General features: G+C 36.5%; 1 non-coding gene across 1 annotated transcript; it reads right to left on the reverse strand.

Moving 5' to 3' along the window:
* Nucleotides 1-15,285: 15,285 nt before the first annotated feature.
* On the reverse strand, nt 15,286-15,392 carry LOC131230081 (small nucleolar RNA R71). Its single transcript, XR_009163807.1, has one exon. It is a non-coding gene; the product is annotated as a small nucleolar RNA R71 (small nucleolar RNA).
* Between the last annotated feature and the right edge of the window lie 1,227 nt (nt 15,393-16,619).

Consider the following 16,619-nt stretch of genomic DNA (forward strand, 5'->3'; position numbering starts at 1 on the left):
AAGACCAGTCAATGACATCAAAGATCCTTCAATGCCATCAAGTAGCAACTTCCAAAAATGTCTAGCAAATTAATATTTTTCTGGATTTTCTCGATGGAATTGAGCGGTCTGTCAATGGCATCAACATCATCCACATCTGCTCGATGGGATTGTGTGGTCTGTCGATGGCATCGACAGACCCATACTTAAGACATTAAACAATTATTTGCACCATGTCTTGAATCTTTAGTCTTCATTACTCCTTTGCCACCACATCTCTAATTGCCTTCCATCATGCTTCATCGTCATTTCTCATGCACACTCGTCCTTATTACAACTTCGCCAAGTTGACATAAGTTTCATAGAACTTGAACTTCTATATAGGAACTACCTTCGTAAGCATGTCATCCAAATTCACACTTGTGTGTATCTTCTCAAGAGTCACACCTCCTTCAATCACCTGGCAGATAAAATGATGATGCGCATCACTATGTTTAGTACGTGAGTGATAAATAAAGTTCTTTGCAAATTAATTGTGCTTTCACTGTCATAATTAACTAGCGGCTTCCCACTGATGCCCTAACTGATTTATTATTTCCCTCAACCAAACAACTTCCTTGAATGCTTCCGTTACTATGATATATTTAGCTTCAGTTGTGAAAAGTGTCTACACCCGCTAATACAAACGAGTAATTAGAAGTTCACATTCTATTATCTACACTGCCCATATAAGTTGAATCTACATAGCTTACTAACTTGTCTACTGATTTTTTAAATGCCAAGACGTAGTCCTGCATACCTCAAATATACCAAAGTAGCCATTTCATTACCTACTAGTGTTGCCTACCGGGGTTAAAAATGTATCTGTTAACAATACCGACCGCATGTGAAATATCTGGTCTTGTATAGACCATGGCATACATCAAATTGCCAACCACGCTCGAATAAGGAACATGAGACATAACCTACTTTTCTTCATTTATTTCAGGACATTATTAAGAAGAAAGCTTAAAATGAGCCGTGCGGGGAATGCTGACTGGCTTTACCCACCCTATACTTCACTAATACCCTTCTCAGGGTACTCTGCCTGAAATAACCATTGCTTGCTCCTTTTACTGTCTCGATGTATGTTAACACTGAGAACCCTCTTCGCAACCCCTAAAATATCATCTCAAATGTTCTTGATATCTAAGTCTTTAGTATATCAATTTTAGACATGCTATGACTGGTGATAAGCATGTCATCAATATACAATACCAAGATAATGAACTTCTCATCACTTAGTATTTTGTAATAGACATAATGATCACACTCACTCGTGATAAACTTTTGACTCATCATGAAAGAATTAAATTTCTTATACCACTTCTTAGGCGACTATTTCAGAATGTACAATGATCTCTTCAACCCACAAACCTTGTTCTACGCCCTTTATATTTCAAAACATTTTGGTTACTTCATGTAAATCTACTCTTCCAATTCCCCATGCAGGAAAATAGTCTTCACATTCATCTATTCTAGCTCGAGATTGTATTGGGCAATCAACGCCAATATGAATACGATATATATTTTCTTCACCACGGGTGTGAATATCTCAGTGAAATCAACACATTCTCTTTGAGTGTATCCCTTTGCTACTAGCCTTGTCTTGTACCTACCCTATTTCTTCTTGAAGATCCATTTACACCCGATCGCTTTATGGCTGATAGGAACCTCGAAAAGCTCACATGTCTCATTCTTGTATAGGAAATTCATCTCGTTTTGGATCGCCACTTTCCACTTTTAAGCATCTACATCATCAAGAGCCCCCTAAAAAGTAGACAGATCCCCCTCATTTGTAATGAGGACAAATGTAACATTCAAGACATCTCTGTGTGTCATCGATAACATACGATCCCTTTGCAGATACCTTCTCATAAGTGGTTGCTCCACTTGCTCCTGTACCTCTGTCTGCATCTCATATCAGCCTATGTCTCATCTCTGTTTATATGAGCATCCACAACTGACTTTTTGCCCTCCCTGTGTTCATCCTTATGAAACAAAGATCCTTCGTCGAATCTAACGTCACGACTAAGGATGATTTTCTGTGTTACCCAATCATATACCTATACCCCTTCACACCATTTCCATAGTTGATAGAGACGTACTTTTTAGCCCTTTTGGTCTAGCTTATCTCTCTCAACTGACAATACATGAGAGTAAGCATCACAACCAAATACTCGTAGCCCCGAGTAGTCTACCTGCTGACCACTCCACACTTCCTCGAGAATTTTACAATTTATAGCCGTAGAAGGGGACTGATTCACTAAGTAGCAAGCCATGTTAAGGGACTCATTTCATGTTTCATTGCCCAACTAAACATTACTTATCATACATTGGGCCATTTCCAAGAAAGCCTGATTCATTAACTCAGCTACACCATTCTGCTTTAGAGTGTGGCACACTGTGTTGTGCCTCATGATCCTTCATCCTTACAAAACTGATTGAATTCTCCAGAAGTGAATTTCTCCACTGTTATTTGTCCTCAACACTTTCACATGTTGCCCTGTCTGTTTTTCCACTATCTCTTTCAACTACTTGAAGTTGGCAAAAATCTCGGATTTACTTTTCATAAAATAGACCCACACCTTTATAAAGTAGTCATCAATAAACGTAACAAACCATGATGATCCTCCACCATAAGCTATGGGCGATGGCCCCCATACATTAAAATGTACATAATTTAGAACCCCCTTACATACAGATTTCCCAAAGTTAAAAGATAACCTCGACTGTTTACCATATATACAATGCTCGCATATAATAAAATCAATACTTTTTAAAAACCAGAATTAAACAAGGGTCAGAAAGTACCTTCATGCCCTCGCTCACTCATGTGGTCTAGGTGCACATGCTATGTATGTGCAGACGTGAAATCTGTTATAACTGTTACAACTCCTCTAGATGAAGTGCTCTCGATCAACCTGTGAAGGTTACCATTCTTCTTTGCTTTCATGACTATAAATGCTCCCTTTGAAACTTTAATGACACAATCAAACTTGGTAAATTTGCACCCAAGTGCCTCGAGTGCTTCCAAAGATATTAGACTCTTCCTCAACTCAAGACCGTGTCTCACATCTGTCAAGATACGCTTCATGCCATCAAATATCTTAATGCGCACCGATCCAACACCAACCACGTTACAGGCATTGTCATTGCCCATAAACACCTGACAACCATCGCACTCATTGTAGTTAGTGAACCAACTCTTATAAGAGGTCATGTGATACAAAACCCCCATATTCAAAATATATTCATCGCTGAAATATCCAGATTTTGATGTGTTCAACACATCACTGCCACCCGCCTCCTCACTGGATTCTACAATATTGGCCTCTCTAGAAGAACTTTCTGATTTCTCCTTTTTTAACTTATCATTCTTACAATCCTTCTTCATGTGCCCTATCATGCTATAGTTTCAGCACTTTAGCTTGCCTTTGCATGCCTTTGCCCTTGCCTTTAGATTTGGATCTTGATCGCGAAGATTTACTATCTCGCTCAGAATTCTTCCCCCTCATAACCAACGCATCTGTAGAAGCACTCATGTCATTGCTTTTCTTTCTCATCGCCTTCAACTGAAGTGTTAAGATAATGGTCTCAATGCTAATGGTTGTCCTACCAGTGCACAAAGAGTCTTTAAACAACCCATACAATTTTGGAAGAGAATTTAACAAAATAGATGCCCGATCTTCATCTTTAATCGTCTCATCCACATCTAGCAATTTACTATTAAAACTATTAAAGTTACTGACGTAGACCTTAATGTCAGACCATTTTTTCACCTTCAGATTGAACAACTATAGCTTCAGATATAAATGATTTTTAGGAGACTTCTTCACATAAATGTTCTTTAACTTTGCCCATGTATCAATCGCAGTCTTCTCTCTCATAACATTGTAAATGACCTCATCCATTGGGCACAACTAGATTGAGATATTGGCTTTCTTATTTAACTAATTCCATTATTCTTCTTCAATAGATTCCAATCACTTTCCAGGGAGTGCATCTTTCAATCCTTGTTGAACTAGGATGCCATTCATCTTATGTTTCCATAGTTCAAAGTAATTTTTATCAGAATACTTCTCTACGTCAAACTTCATGTTAGACGCCATTGATACCTTACTTTCATATTCAATCTGCTTCCCAACGTTAGCTCTGATACCACTTGTTAGGACTAATGGAAATACAGAGAAGAATCAAGCAAACTAATCTCAATCACACAAAACCCAACAAGAAGGCAATCTGAATTTTACGTGGCAAAACCCTTGCAGAAACAAACTAAGGCACAAAGCGACAAGTAATGCACTATGAAAGCAAAATTACAAGAGATAGTAGATCTTACTAATTCGAACAACCTTCAAATCTGCTTTAAAACCCTACCTATGCCCTTGAACACTTTAGAAGATCCTAAAAAGCGTTAATCCTCTCCCTAAGCTCAATTACACTTGGTATATATACTACCCAACTGGAATAGGAAACACATTGCACACTTACGCAACTCTGCGGGCACTTGATGGGACCTTCGATGACATCGACAGACATCGAATACCATTCGATGACATTGGAGATCCTTCGATGCCATCGAGTAACAACTTCCAAAACTATCTCACAAAAGACTGGGATTTTTCTCAATTTTTCTATAGGATTGAGCGATCTGTCGATAACAACGGCATCATCCAGGTCTGCTCGATGGGATCGAATGGTCTATCAATGGCAACAACGGACCTTATTATAGATAGATTTAAGACATTAGAGAACAATCCACATCCTATCTTTATAAGCAATAGAGGAGGCCTGCAAGTTGCCTACGCCCACTGCTCCTCAATTGACTCGGATCCGGTAGTCACGTGTTTTATCTGGTAGCGGATTTCTTATAACCCGGGCACAAATATTCTTGTGCCAGCGGCTGTTTGGAGCCCTCTGACATGTCCGTGACAAATCCACTCCATCCATCTATTTTGAAAGAATACAATAGTAGATGATTCTAAAAATATGGCAGATCCAAAATTCATGTGGGCCATACCACATGAAACAGAGGGGATTGAACGCCTAGGGTAATAGAAGGTTTTTATTAGGATATTACTTTTTCATACAGTTTATCAGAGTGCTAATAACCCTGTGAATGGTTTGGATGGCATATAAACATCATGGTCAAACATCATGGTCAGCTCCAGAAAGGTTTCAACGGTGGATGGATGTTTCTGTTCACATTGTTTCATTTGTGTGGTCCATCTGAGTTTTGGATCTACCTCAATTTTAAAATTCCATCCTATTATAATCCTTCAAAATATATGGACGGAGTGGATTTGGCATGGACATATCCGCGGGCCCACATAGCCTGGGGGCATACGTATTTATTTGTGCCATGGTCATAGGCAATCTGCTTCCATTTTATTCATGCCCTCCCATTTTTTCAGCCAGATCCAATTCTCAGGTGGACCACACCATAGGAAAACAATGGTGATTAAATGCTCACCATTAAAAATTCCTTAGCCCACTATAATATATTTTTGCCATCCAATCTATTGATCAGGTCACACAAACAAGGATGAAGGGAAAACAGAACTACCGGTTTGATTCAAAACTTTAGTGGCACATGAATGTTTTATTGGGCATTTAATCACCACTATTTTCAATATTAGGGTACACCTGAGATTTAAATCTACCTTATTTTTTGTATAATTTAAAATAAATTGGCAAAATAGATGACTAAAGCACATACTTCTTGGTCAAGTTTTTAATAATTATAAATTATTCTAAACTGGGTGAACTTAGTTGGAAAACTTGTCAAAATGACTCTTTTTTGGTAAAAGTAGGGTTTTTTTACTGGTAAGTATGCATTCCAGCTAATTTTGACAATAGATCCGTAGATTTGGGCTGTACGTTATCATCCATGGTCACTACGCCAAAGTTGTGAATTTGCGACGGATTGTCCATCATAAAAATTGCTTGGTTTTACAATGGATTTAATCCGTCGCAAACGAAAAATGTCCGACGCCAATCCCTTTTTCTCGAAAATCCGTTCAAAAGTCAAATTTTGCGACAGACTAAAATCCATCGCTAAAATCTGATTTACGATGGATTGTGGTCCATCGTAACTTTCCAACGAATTAAATCCATCGTAGATTTTGATTTTGTGACATAATATGATCAGTTACAAATTACCACCTAAAATAGCACTTCGCGACGGTTTTTAATTGCTTTTGCGACGGTACATTGACCGTCGTAAAAGGACTTGCCTTAAACATTTGTTTTTTCTTTTTTCTTTTTTAAAGAATATGGTGGAAAATTATGTTTTTTTGTAGTCTAAGAATTGCTTTTTAATAGAATTTCAATGGTTTAATTGTACATATTTGTGTCTAAGATTATTTTTTAACAATTGATTGGATGTAAAGAATTTTTTATTTTGTTTTTATATCAAATGAGTAGAAATTATTATTAATTTTTTAAATTTAAAACTAATATTTAAATGATTTGTAATATCACATGAAAAAGAATATTGAGAAGTTTACAAAATTTAACAATGTTTGAAAAAAAATTGAGATTTTGAAAAAAAAAAAATCATGATTTAATAAAAATCTATTTTGTGGGGAAAAAAAGAATATTGAATAAAGTTGATAATTTTGAAAAAAAGAATTTGATTTCGAGAAAAAATAATATCCTGAAAACGAAAATTAAAAAGATTAAAAAAAATGTGTAAATTTTGACAATGTTGAAAAATGAAAATATTTTGAAAAAGAAAATGAGAGTTTGTATTTTGAAAAATAAAATAAAATTGAGAAGTTTGATAAAAATTGACAAGCTCGAAAGAAATGCTTTTAAACAAAAAAATAGAGCAGTTAGAAAGAATTGAAAATTTTAAGATAAAATGATATTAAAAAAATCGATACTTTAACAAAAACCAGACATTTTAAAATAGAAAATTAAGAAGTTGAAAAAATTTGTGATATTGAAAAATAATTGAAAATGTTCAAAATTTGAAATTAAAAGAAAATTTTATTTATAAAAACACCGAGATTTTGAATATACACACACACACACACACACACACACACACACATATCATTTTAAAAAAGAAAATTGAAAATTTGAAAACAAAATGATGCTATTGAAGGAAAAAAAAAACGGCATTTTGAAATTTTTGAGGAAAAAACTTAAAATTTGAGAAATTTTTTGAGATTTTGAAAATAAAAATTCAGAATTTGTATTTTAATTTTTTTGAAATATTTGATAATAAAAATGATAATTTTGTTAAAAATTTTCAAAGAAAAATTATGAGTAAAAAAAATACATTTTGAAAAAATGTGATTTTTAAATGGAAATTGAGATTTATCGGTGAAAAAATAATATGTTTTACTAAATTATTAGGCACATCCACTAATTGAACCTTTAACCGTTTTTGGACAATCTAATCAGTCCATATTGAAAAGTAAAAAACTTCAGATGTTTAAAGCAAATTTTACTCCAATTGTTGATCAATCTTGTATGCCCAATATCTTTCTCATATGTAGCTTGATCGGGGCGAGTAACTAGTCAAATTGAGGGTATTGATTAGTAAAATAGAGTGAATGGGCTAAACATGTAAAAAGGGCCAAATATTCTGGTCAAAATTGTGACCCAACTTATTGATCTCACGAGAACCTAAGAATTGGTGTTAGTAAGTTTTGTGGGGCCCATCATGATGTGTGTCAAACATTAACATCATATATTTGATGTGTCCCCTTTAGTTATGAGATATCTCAAAAATCATCTGTATATGAAACTCAAGTGGGCCATACCATCTAAAACTATGTGAAGACATCCTAAAAAATATAAAAGCACTTGGTGGGGCCCACATGAGTTTTAAATGCCGCTGAAACTTGGTCTGACCCCTCATCCAAGTGGGACACACATAATGAGTGGGTTGGATATGTGAATCACATTTAGGCAAGCCCAATACATGATTTTGAATGTTTTAAGGAAACCCCTCTCCACTACATTTAGGTAAGTTACTCATTACCCTTAGCATACGGAGTAAACTCTGTGGGGTCTACTATCATTTATTTATTTTATCCACTCCGTTCATCCATGTTAATAGATAATTTAAGGTCTAAAGAACAAAAAGGAAGCATATCCAAAGCTCAAGTGGACCATACCACAGGAAATGGTGTGATCGAACCTCTACCATTGAAAAATTCTTGGAGGCCATAAAAGTTTTGGATCAAGTTGATGTTTTTGTTTTCTCTTCATTCATATCTTTTTGATGTTATGAACAACCTTTAACCAATTTTGGGCAATCTAATCAGCCCAGATTGAAGAGTAAATAACTTCAGATGTTTAAATCAAATTTCACTCAAATTGTTGATCAATCTTATATGCCCAATATCTTTCTCATATGCAGCTTGATTGAGGCGAGTAACTAGTCAAATTGAAGGTATTGATCAGTAAAATAGAGTGAATGGACCAGACATGTAAAATGGGCCAAATATTCTGGTCAAAATTGTTACCCAACTTATTGACCTCGTAAGAACTTAAGAATTGATGTTAGTAAGTTTTGTGGGGCCCATCATGATGTGTGTCGAACATCAACATCGTGCATTTGATGTGTCCCCTTTAGCTTATGAGATATCTCAAAAATCATCCGTATACGAAACTCAGGTGGGCCATACCATCTAAAACTATGTGAAGACATCCTAAAAAATATAAAAGCACTTGGTGGGGCCCACATGAGTTTTGGATGCGGCTGAAACTTGGTCTGAACCCTCATCCAAGTGGGACACGCATAATGAGTGGGCTGGATATGTTAATCACATTTAGGTGGGCCCAATATATGATTATGAATGTTTTAAGGAAGCACCTCTCCACTACATTTAGGTAAGTTACTTAATACCCTTAGCATACTGAGTGAACTCTGTAGGGTCCCTATTATTTATTTATTTTATCTACTTTGTTCTTCCATGTTAACAGATAATTTTAGGTCTAAAGAACAAAAAGGAAGCATATCCAAAGCTCAAGTGGACCACACCACAAGAAATAATGTGATTGAACCTCTACCATTGAAAAATTCGTAAGGCCCACCATAACGTTTATTTTCCATCTAATTTGTTCATAAGGTCACAAAGACCTAGATGAAGAGGAAAAACAAATTTCATATTGATCCAAAACTTCTGTGACGCCCAAAAGGGTTTCAATGGTAGACGTTCAAACCCCCACATGATTTTGATAATGTGGTCCACTTGATAGTTAGATCTGTCTTAGTTTTTGTCTCAAGCCTTACGACGAGCTTGCCATATGGATGGACGGTTTGGATATAACACATACCTCATGATAGGACCCACAGAACTTACTGACGTCACCCAGCCCCCTCTCTCAAACGTTTTGAATTTTGAGGACTGGTTAGGGCGTCGGCCCTAACCAGTCTCTGTTTCAACCCCTCTCATATGCTCTCCTCTCTCCTCTCTCCCTTCCTACGAATCTCTCCTTCCTCTCTCTCTCTCTCTCTCTCTCTCTTCCTGTCAATCTCCCTCCATCCTCCCTCTTCCTTTCTCAATCTCTCTTCCCACTGTCTCTCTCTCTCCCCACCCAAGATCCTATTGCCGACCGCCCCTACCCACACACACCCTCTCGCTATCTCTGAATCTATGGTTGAAGGCTTAAATCTCTAGGAACATCGATCTCTCTCTCTCTCTCTCTCTCTCTCTCTCTCTCAATCTCTCTCAATCTCAATGCCGATTTAGGGTTTTTCTGATTTTAGGGTGGATTCGATTTTTATTTTTTTTTGGACTTCGATTTCCTACTTAAGAGTACCTTGACATAAGCTCTATGGGCCACATTTAGATGTCAGCCCAAAAAATGTCGTAGATCTAAAACTTGTGGGCCATAGCACCCATAGGAAACGGCAGGGATTGAATGCTCACCATGGAAATCACTCATCAATGGATTAGTTTGCCTGTATTTTTAATATTGACAAAAAAAAAAAAGAAAAGAAAAAACAAAGGCAGTTGTCTCCCTTTCATAGCTCTCTTTGGCTAATTCGGTTGTGATGATTTTAGGATTTTGGGGATTTGAGGATTTTTGGAATTGGGGATTTCACCTTTTGTGTTTTATTTATTTATTTCTCTTTCTTTATTGACATTTAGAAGTCCTATCCATTGATCTAGACTATTCATTAGGTCCAAGGCACATTTCATGGGGTTGTCATGTAAACATCATACCAATTTGAGCCAGATCTTAGGGTCTGTCAAGCATGATTCATATAGAATCTGGTCTAGTTTTGATCTGGATTCAAATAAGCATGATTTTTTAAAGGCTTAATTTTTGTATTCCTTGTGTTGTAGCCTAAGTTTTAGATTGGAATGATTTTTTAGGACTCATGGCGAAAATCTGGTGACTCGCCTGATGGAAAAGGTGGATTTAAAGCTCGGGTTGAATCAGATTCACACAGGTGAATGTATTTCTTTCTCTCTCTCTCTCTCTCTCAATCTCTCTCAATATTAATGTCGATTTAGGAATTTGGGAGTTAGTAGTTTGTAGATTCTCGATTTGAATGTGGACCCTTATTTTAGAATTTGGAGATTTTAGGGCTTATGGATTTGAATGTGGACCCCAAATTGGGGATTTAAGGATTTTGGATTTGAGGACTTTTAAAATTGGGAATTTTCTGATTTTACAAATTGGGGTTTTTAGGAATCAGGGATGTTATGATTATAGGAATTTTGGATTTTAGGATTAAAGAAAATAAGTTTTTAATCTTGGGTTTGAAGGTTAAGCATTGGCTAATTGATGTAGGTGTTTGACATAGATGGTTGGCCCCATTGTAGATATGGCATACTTCATCTGTTCCATTGTTTATTGGAGATGCAATGGCTTAAGATTGGTGGCTAGAATTCTACCCACCTACATAAGGTTGGCAACGGATTGTGTTGACTCCTTGAAAATTTCAGGTTCAACACCATACCACAAATTTCAGGTAACTCTTTAGAACATCTTACACTTGCACATCATATGTTTGATTAAATTCCTTAAAGAATGTTTAGTAGCATTTCTTAATTTATTTGGTTTGCTAATTCCACATGCATGCACATCCACTTGGGCACATGTATTGGGATGTGAGATCTTAGCTTGGCATCAAGTGATCTTTTGGTATAAAAATCTAATTCGAGCTTGCCATCAATTGCAGAGTATAATGCTTGATATGCATGCATTCAAAGCTTGTACATGAGGCATGCATTAACTCAAAATAAAATGATTAAATAAGTGTAGTTTTTGGTTCACGGTGCATCTAAAATGCGACCTTACAATTTGGACTATTTGATTGCTTACCTTTGGTCTTGAGGGCCATATCAGCTAATTGGTGGGCAACACAAGTGTCATTGTGCTGCGATGGTTGGTGAATAGAGGATTCTATGGTGTACCTATTTGGATTAATTGTTGGTTGTAGGTCTGCATGTGTAGAGTAATTAGATACTGTGATGTGATGGGTGTAGATTGGAAGAGTTGTGTAGTCTGTTTAGATGACTTGCATTCTGTGTTGGGATGGTTGCAGAATGGATGAAGAGTGCTTATTTGGAGGAATTGTTGGTTGCAGGTCTATAAGTTTGGAGGGGAATTCTTGCGTTGAATGAAGAGTATTGTATGTTTTCAGGTCTGTATTGTTAGTTGCCTTGGCTACTCATCTTTGGGCTTGATACAAATGTAAGATGCATTGACATGATCCGACATACAAATCAAAGATGCATTGACATGATCTAGCTAACAAACCTGATGAGTTTGTGAAGTTGTTACAGGTATGCGACCAACTAAACTTAATTTCTATGGTATGTGTCAAATGTTGTACATTCAAAAGATCACCTCTGACTTATATTTCATTCTGTTTATGTTTGTCTTTAAAATTCACATTGTATTGTCTTTTTTAAAAAAAAAATTTCTTTCTTTCTTTTTGTGCAGCAAGTGAAGAGTAGAGCTGCAGCTACATTTGGTAGTGATGGAGTTTATTTGGAGAAGTACATAAAAAATCGCAGGCACATTGAGTTCCAAGTACATATTCCGATTGAACTTTCTATCACATCTATTCCATTAGGCGCTGTTTGGATTGGTGGAAATAAATAACTGAGAAAATGAAATCAATTTCCTCAGACGTGATGGTTTCCCTTATTTGCAAAAGACGAGGACTAAGGAAATTGATTTCCTTTTCCTCAAATTTACTAAAAAAAGGTCCATTTCCTTTTCCTTTCTAAAACCTAAGAAATGGGGATTTCCACCATTTTGGAGAGACAACTCTCTCTTTTTGACCATTGTCAATTCCACATTTCCATTGAAATCATATATGCTGAAAGCCTAAAAGTTTTTGAGATGGACTTGGGCAGCATAAAACCTTGCTTAATCTAGCCCTACTAACAACCCTAGATACAACATGGATATGCCATGAATACATGTTATATTGACATTCTTTGGTCATTGTAGCAGCAGATTCTGATAAGGTTGAGGCCAACTCATTCCTTTCTGGGAAAAAATCAGCCCCCTTTTGGGTATGCAACAACATTGGTTATTGGTGGAATGCTTGGCCTTATCCATGTTATTTCTCTCATTTTTGGTGTAAGAATATACTTAAACCTCATGGGTGTGGACTTGGTAAGTGCATTCATTTTGGAATAATGCTATTGAGATTGTATTTTTAGTTATATCTTATTAGGGTGTTTCAAAGTTGTAGAATGGAGATTGGACTAGTTCATAGTTGTACCTTATTCATTTTATGTGTCAAGATTCATTAAACGTCCACTGGTCTTTTTTTTTTTTATTACAAGAAATAATTTTGTGCTGGGCCACATACCAGTCAGGTTGACACTTGTTGAGGGTCAAATATTGCATATTAGACCCCATTTATTACTTGGTTTCATGAACATGATAATGCTTAATGTTCTATTTTGATAATGTTTGTATTGCAAGGTGAATTCAAGAGCTTGGATTGAAAAGGATGCAAAAAGCATGAATTTAATGCTCAAGAATCACCAAAGCCAAGAATAGATCTGATGAAACTAAGAATGAAGAATGCACATACTGAAGATCTAAGAAAATTAAGTCAAGAGTGAAGAAAATTGGAGTTTTGAAGTAAAATTCGGTCATCTTCGACTAGTCTTGGCTCCGGCTCGACCAGTCCTGGCTACGCACTACCAGTCTTGGGCACTGCTCGACCAGTCAAAGGTGTCTCGACTCGAACTCCGGTGTGTAAACCTTCTAAATCCTCATGTTGCTCGACCAGTCGAAGGAAACCCTCAACCGATCGAGGACATCCCACGACCGGTCGAAGACGACCCACGACCAGTTGAGGGTTACACAAAAATTAAGCGGAGTCTGTAAATTTGAGACAGTTTCCAGAAATTTTCACTCGATGCGAAAGTTTAAGACCTAAAACTATAAATAGGGGTCCCTAGGGCACTCCTAGGAATCATCTAGGGTTTGAGGAGTGAAGCACAAGCGTGGAGAAGCCGTCGCCAAGATTTTTTCTTCCTTTTCCTTAGTTATTTTTATGTTTTTCTTAAGAGATTCTAGTTCAATCATGTCTATGGTTGGCTAAACCTCTTAGATAGGGCTAAGAGGTGAAGCTTGTAGCGTTATGGGATATTTCTATTACTTTGATCCATGTTTATATTGAACTCTCTTTGATTCTAGTTTGATTATAAGGAATACTTTCAGTTTTTAATGGTTCGTTGTGACTCAAATTACAGTAGATCTGCGATAGCTTTGAGTATGTTCTTTTCATGTATTGAGATTGTAAAATTAGGAAATCCTATTGTTCTCCATCATCCCTTAGGCATGGTTGGATGATGGAATCATCCCTAACTTTCACAATTCTCCCAAATCGGTTATGGGATTGGTAAATCCTGTTGTTTGCCTTGTCTCCTGGGCATGGTTTTGTGATGGAATCACTTCCAGTTCTCACACCTCTCATCCATTGAGAACTAGGTCAGAAGAAGTTCAAATTTAATTTTACTGAGATATCTTCCAATTTGAAGGATGGGACTCCGATTCCAATCGTGTGACTTGAATCAAGTATATATCTCCCTGATCTCTACAAGTAGATCCTTGGAAACCCTAGTTTCCCACCTTTGAATTTCTTAAGTTTGTCATTAAATTTCTCATAATTACTCTCAAATATTCCAGATTTAGATTTTCATCTTTTTCTAGTTCTTCTTCTAGTTGCTATTAGAAAACACACGAGATTAGTCCATGTGGATTCGACCTCGTTCTTACCAAGATTATTACTACATCGCGACCCTACACTTGGGGTTATGAACAAGTTTTAGGCGCCTTTGCTGGGGAATAACAGTTGCGTTTTTTGAGAATAGCTAGTTTTGGAATTAGTTTAAGATTAGGGTTTTTCTATTTTTTATTTTTAGTAATAGGGTTTTTTCTGTTTTATTTTAGAAACTAACTTAACTTTCTAATTCTAGGTTTAGAAACTTTCTATTTTCTATTTTTAGAAACTTTCCTTTTTCATTTTTAAAAACTAGTTTACTTTCCTAAATAATTTTTAACTTTCTAATTTTAGAATTTTTATTTTTAGAAATTGACTTGTTTTATTTTATTTTGCAGGATTTTAATTAGGAACTTCTAATTTGGTAACTTCTTTCCAATTCTCTCTCTCTTTCTATTTCTAGAATTCCTTCCTCTCTTTTAGGTTTAAGTTAGAATCTGAATTGAGGGCTAAGAGTGTTTTATGCCCAAGTGGGTCCGTGACAACACTCGACATTTTTTAAGTGAAGGAGGATTGGTTGAGCGGTTATCTATCCATAACAGGATTAGACACCACTTGAGATCCTTAGAGTTAATTGAGGTTATGGCTGCAAATCAACCGGTCAATGAACCGGGAAGATAACCTCAACCTCTAGTTGAGGAAGTCCAGGATGAGAATAAGGTGCATCAAGCACCCTCGCCTCGTACTTTACAAGATTATTTACAACCGGCGGGGGTGAGCACGCCCTCATTCATGGTTTTTCCAGAAAATATGGGACACATGTATATTAAGCCAGGGATGATCCAACTCCTTCCAAAATTCCATGGACTTGAATCTTAAAGTTCATATTTACACTTGAAAGAGTTTGATGAGATCATAGCTACTTTATATTTTCTTAACATGTCTGAAGACATGGTTAGACTGAAACTCTTTCCCTTTTCTTTGAAAGAGAAAGCTAAGACGTGGTTGCATTCACTATGTCCCAGATCTATTGGCACATGTAATGACATGTTAAGGAGGTCGTAAAGAAAAAATTTTCACATCATAAAACGAACACCCTTAGAAAGTCAATCATGAACTTCACCCAAAAGGAGGATGAAACATTCTTCCAATGTTGGGAGTGGTTCAAGGATCTTGTTAGTTCATGCCCACAGCATGATTTTGAAACGTGGCGCATTTCACACTTTTTCTATGACGGACTGACATCTTCCATGTGCCAATTGGCTGAGACAATGTGCAATGGGGAATTCATGAATAAAAATGTCGATGATGTGTGGGACTACTTGGATAGACTTGCTGAAAATGCACAATCATGGGACACCCAAAATCAAGCACCACTTTTAGGCACTTAATCAAAGGAGGTGGTGGATTATACCTTTCGAAAGAGGATGATGATATCAATGCTAAAGTGTCTAATCTCATAAGAAAATTCAAGGTCATGGAACTAAAGAAGGATAAGGTTAAGGAAACTGTTTGCGGTATATGTGCTTGCAACGTTCACACAACTGAAAATTATCCAACAATATCCGCCTTTCAAGAGGTGTTGAATGAGCAATCCAATGCCATGAACAATTACCAAAGACCTTTTAATGGACCTACCTCTAATACATACAATCTTAGTTGGAGAAATCATCCAAACTTCAGTTGGAGGAATGGACAAACTGCTACCCCTTAAGGTTTCTTCAACCAAATTCTAAATTAAGAGAAACCTCAAGAGGATCCGGTTCTAAAACATATTCAAAACTAAGAGCTTATCACTCAGGATATATTGCAAACCCTTCAAGACATTTCAAAGGCCATACAAGGGCGTGAGATAAAAAATTCAATTGGGGAAAAGGGGATTCTTCCAACCCAACCTTTCCCCAATCCTAAACTGTAATACGACATAAGTGATCCAGGCTCTTCAAATCAAATGGAGCAAGCTAAGTCTATCACCACTCTTAGGAGTGGGAAGATAATTAACAAATCTATTCTGGTAGGGGCTGAAAAGCCTTAGGACCTGAAAGAGGACAACGATGATAGACCTACTATTGCTCTACAAGAATTAGAATCGATGCTTCAAGGCAAGCTGATTGCCCCATTCCCCCAATAGTTGGTTGCACCAAAACCTCTCTCTAAGTCTCAGGACATTCTAGAGGTGTTGAAACAAGTGAATGTCAATATTCATTTACTGGATGCGGTTAAACAAATACCTTCATATGCCAAATTTCTGAAAGACTTGTGTACGACCAAAAGATGGTAAAATATTTAAAAGAAAATCTTCTAACTGAGAAGGTGAGTGCCATCTTAAAGCAAGATGTTCCATAGAAATACAAAGATTCCAGTAGCCCAACCATCGCTTGTGCTATTGGGAACTACCAGATTGAGCACGAACTTCTTGAATTAGGAG

Source organism: Magnolia sinica, chromosome 16 (genome assembly GCF_029962835.1).
Source record: "Magnolia sinica isolate HGM2019 chromosome 16, MsV1, whole genome shotgun sequence".
Lineage (NCBI taxonomy): Eukaryota > Viridiplantae > Streptophyta > Magnoliopsida > Magnoliales > Magnoliaceae > Magnolia > Magnolia sinica.